This window comes from Otolemur garnettii, unplaced genomic scaffold (assembly GCF_000181295.1).
Source record: "Otolemur garnettii isolate 467f Iridium unplaced genomic scaffold, OtoGar3 scaffold00008, whole genome shotgun sequence".
NCBI lineage: Eukaryota > Metazoa > Chordata > Mammalia > Primates > Galagidae > Otolemur > Otolemur garnettii.
This window is the reverse complement of record NW_003852403.1, coordinates 15,071,928-15,076,453: the sequence shown is the minus strand read 5'-3', so window position 1 is coordinate 15,076,453 and position 4,526 is coordinate 15,071,928. Positions and strand designations below refer to the sequence as shown.

Below are 4,526 nucleotides of genomic sequence, written 5' to 3'. Positions count from 1 at the left end.
CAATAACACTTGGGAGGGCTTTTCAACAAATGCTGATTCTCGGATGTCAGTGTAAATCGTTAGGAACAGAATCTCCATGAATAGGGCTCAGGGATCTCTTTAGGCCCCCAGGAAATTCTGAATTGTCTACAACCTTGGAAAACAATTAGATGAAGTGAATTCCATCTTAAAGCAGCATCTGTAATGAAAGATTCTATAAAATCCATAAAGATAATTTTATTATGAAACTTAATATAACATATTTTATTATTAGTTACTTAAAAGTTATGTTCAAAAAAATCAGGACGTCTCAGTGCCCATAGCACAGTGGTTACGGTACCAGCCACATATACCAAGGCTAGCAGGTTCGAACCCAGCCTGGGTCAAATGCCACAAAAAAATAGCAGGACATTGTGGTGGGTGCCTGCAGTCCCAGCTACTGGGAGGCTGAGGCTTAAGCCCAGGAGTTTAAGGTTGCTGTGAGCTGTGATACCACAGCACTCTGCTGAGGGTGACATAGTGAAACTCTGTCTCAAAAAATAAATAAATAAAATAAAACAATCAGGCCAGGTGGGATGGCTCACACCTATAATCCTAGCATTCTTGGAGGCCAAGGAGGGCAGATTGCCTGAGCTCAGGAATTCGAGACCAGCTTAAGCAAGAGTGAGACCCCCATCTCTAAAACTAGCTGGGTGTTGTGGCAGGCACCTGAGGTCCCAGCTACTTGGGAAGCTGAGGCAAGAGGATCACATGAGCCCAAGAGTTTGAGGTTGCTGTGAACTATGATTCCAGGGCACTCTACCCAGGGCAACAAAGTCAAAGTCTGTCTCAAAAAATAAAATGAAATAGAACAGTCAGTTATCTAAATGCCAACACAAACCAAAAGTATTTAAGTGTTTTGAAGGCAAAGTTTTCTTTCTTTCTTTTTTTTTTTTTTTTTTTTTGAGACAGAGCCTCAAGCTGTCACCCTGGGTAGAGTGCTGTGGCATCACAGCTCACAGCAACCTCCAACTCCTGGGCTCAAGAGATTCTCCTGCCTCCACCTCCCTAGTAGCTGGGATTACAAGCACCCGCCACAATGCCCAGCTATTTTTTGGTTGCAGCCGTCATTGTTGTTTGGTGGGCCTGAGCTGGATTCAACTCGCCAGCTCAGGTATATATGGCTGGCACCTTAGCCGCTTGAACCACAGGTGCCGAGCCAGAAGGCAAAGTTTTCTATGATGGAAACAGAAATTAGCTTCATGTGAGAAAAAGGAGCTATAGACCTATTTATGAAATATGGATATATATATAAAATTGTCACACAGATTTCCCCCAGAAACATGAACTTTATTGGCACGATCATTTTCCCACAAGAATATCTTGGAAAGAAGTCGCCCATTTTGCTTTTAATGACTGAAAGGGGCTTCTTATTTGTATTTCTGAATCTTTCTTTGAGAAAAACACTAGATATAGTTGACAATCACACTTCTAAAAATAAAACAGTGACTAACCGAAGCTCTACACATGAGAGATCTACACATGCTCGAACGTTGTCAGTTCCCTGAAAGTTGCCTTCTCCTTCTATTTTGGTATTACTACCAGGAGAATTGAAAATTTTGAAGCAGTGGAGGGAGAGGGGAGGGGGAAATGGGTGGAGGGAGGGTGATTGAAGGGATCACTTCTGTGGTTTATCTTACAAGGGTACAAGTGAATCTTTCTAAGAGTAGAATATGAATGTCTTAACACAATAACTGAGAAAATAACATGAAAGCTATGTTAACCAGCTTGTTGGAAATGGTTCAAATTGTATGTGAAAACACCACACTGTACCCCAGAATTGCATTAATGTACATAGTTATCATTTAATAAAAAAAAGAAAGAAAATTTTGAAGCAGAGAAAAAATATATATCTAGTTATAAATAAATTGGGGGCAACCCGAGCAAAGCCCCTTTACCATGATTTCCATTTTTCTGTAGAATCCATACTACAGAGATAAAAGGATAAATTGCCATTTTGGTTTCCAAGTTTTATTTATAAAACATTTTTCCAGATACGTAAATTTTAATCCTCATCTTCCTCCTCTTCTTTGTCCTGGTTAATTTGACATAAATTGTAATTCTCCGCTGTTAGGAACTACCTGAAACCAATCACAAAGATTCTTCTTCAGATACTTTAGGTGAGATATCTCAAATAACTTTTAGAAAAAGGTATTTTTCCAAAATACTTCTGAGCACCTCAGAAGTTATGCTCTCGCTCCTTTCAATGGCTACAATCCCACCACTGAGATTCCCAACTTTTCCTTTCACTTTGATTCTGTCTTGCAGAAATGGCTCAGATTTGGCAGCACTTATGATTCCACCTTGTGTGGGACGGAACTTCAGGACCTGCCTCCTTTTTGCCTCCCTTCACCACAGGCTTTTGCACAGACACTGCAGTGGCAATGGAGGCAGAAAGGCCAAAATTGTTTATTTACAAGATCAGTGGGATGGTGCCTGTGGCTCAAAGAGTAGGGTGCCAGCCCCATATGCTGGAGGTGGTGGGTTCAAACCTGGCCCTAGCCAAAAACTGCAAAAAAAAAGATTAGTGACCCATTCTTTCCAATATCAAATCACATGTTAGTTTACTATGACATTAAATACATTTATTCCTGTGAAATAATATTTATTATTTCAAAATAATTTTCCATTCTCATGAATTTTTCGTTCTATTGTAGCTTGAGTGACTGGCCCAGTATTGAATTATTAGGGCAGAATGGTCCAAAGAACCATCAATTTTCTATGAGACACTTTAGATTATTCAATTTTCCCATGCACATAACATGCAAAGACACACATGTGTATGCACACATGCCTGTTCACAGCCTCATTTTAAAGATGAGGAAAATAAAGCATAGAGGAGTTAAAGAGGTTGTCAAAATCACACATATACTGAGTGGGAGAATTGGAATTCTAACTTCATAGCCTGACTCCATAGCCTATCCATGCAACCATTAAGCATTGGAAAGACCCAGGAGAAAGTCCTTTCGGTGGTCTATGTAGGAGGGCAGGCCAGACTTAAGGAAGCTGTACAGGGAGCAGAAAAAGGATACATTCAACAGATTCTTCTGACTCTGGAGGACTTGGAAATGGACATGAGGATGGAAGAGAAAAATTTATGGGAGAGGTGTGGGCATAGGGGACAAGGCTATCAGGGATGAAACTATCAGGAGGACTTACAGGTTTAGGTATGAGTAGAGAGGAGGAGGGCTTAGATTTGTTGGGAATGATGTTAAGTGGACATCCATTTGGTGACATCTGACAAGGCCCTGGAAGTAGAGGTCTGGAGCTCCAAAGAGAGAAGGGCTGGAATTCAAGGCTGGAACATCCTAGGCCAGAGTCTCTGGCTAAAAACCCATGACTGAAGGATCTTAGGAGGTGCAGCACTGGGTGCACAGTGAGAAGTGACAAGGTCTGAGGAGGAAAACCAGAGGGACACCTGAATGTGGCAGCTGGGGGTGAGAGGGCAAGGCTGGCCCCAGAAGTCAGGGGCCTGGAATGCTCCAGTTAAGGGCTTCCAAGCTATAGGGCCAAGGGCTGCAGGAGGTCAGGAGGAGGAAAGAACTGAGTAAGAGTGTGGGTTTGGGAATTTGAGAGTTGCCACTAAACACACTAGAGCCAGGTGGTGCCTGTGGCTCAAAAGGGTGGGGTGCCGGAGGAGGCCGGTTCAAGCCCAGCCCTGGCCAAAAATTGCAAAAAAAAAAAAAAGAAAAGATTACTAGGACCAGGCACAGTGGCTCACGTCTGTAACCCTAGCACTGTGGGAGGCTGAGGTGGGCAGATTGTCTGAGCTCACAAGTTTGAGACCAGCCTAAGCCAGACTAAGACCTCATCTCTAAAAACAGCCGGTGCCAAACAACAATGACAACTAAAACAAAAGGGCTCAGCGCCTGTAGCTCAAGAGGCTAAGGTGCCAGCCACATACCACATACACCAGAGCTGGTGGGTTCAAATCCAGCCCGGGCCTGTCCAACAACAATGACAACTACAACCAAATAAATAAATAAAAATAACCAGGCATTGTGACAGGTGCTTATAGTCCCAGTTGCTTGGGAAGCCGAGGCAAGAGAATCACTTGAGCCCAAGAGTTTGAGGTTGCTGTGAGCTACGATGCCATGGCACTCTACCAAAGGTGACAAAGTAAGACTCTGTCTCAAGAAATAAATAAATAAAAATGAACACTACTAGAGCCAGAAGTAGATGACACAAATAAAACAACAGCAACAAAACACAGCACTTAGTCTGCAGCTGCCACTGTTCTCAGCATTCACAGCAGCCCCAGTCATCCTTAGGCCCCAGCCTAATGAGTTATCCACAAGCCTCAACCACAGTGAAAGTAAGATAAGACTTGTGTCCACCCTGATCCTTTCCTTGAACAGAGTTCTTCTTCCCAGGCTCCTCCTCCCTGCCCTAAACCTTCCTGGGTATGAAAAGCCCTATGGGTCCTCCTGCAAAGCCTGTTTTCCCCAGTAAAGACTCCCTAAGCAAGATACCCCCATCCTGGCTCGACGCCTGTGGCTCAAGCGGCT

At 43.3% G+C, this 4,526-nt stretch overlaps 1 pseudogene; it reads right to left on the bottom strand.

The window, feature by feature from the left end:
• Positions 1-2,023: 2,023 nt before the first annotated feature.
• LOC100945953 lies at positions 2,024-4,283 on the bottom strand (annotated as a pseudogene).
• Positions 4,284-4,526: the final 243 nt, after the last annotated feature.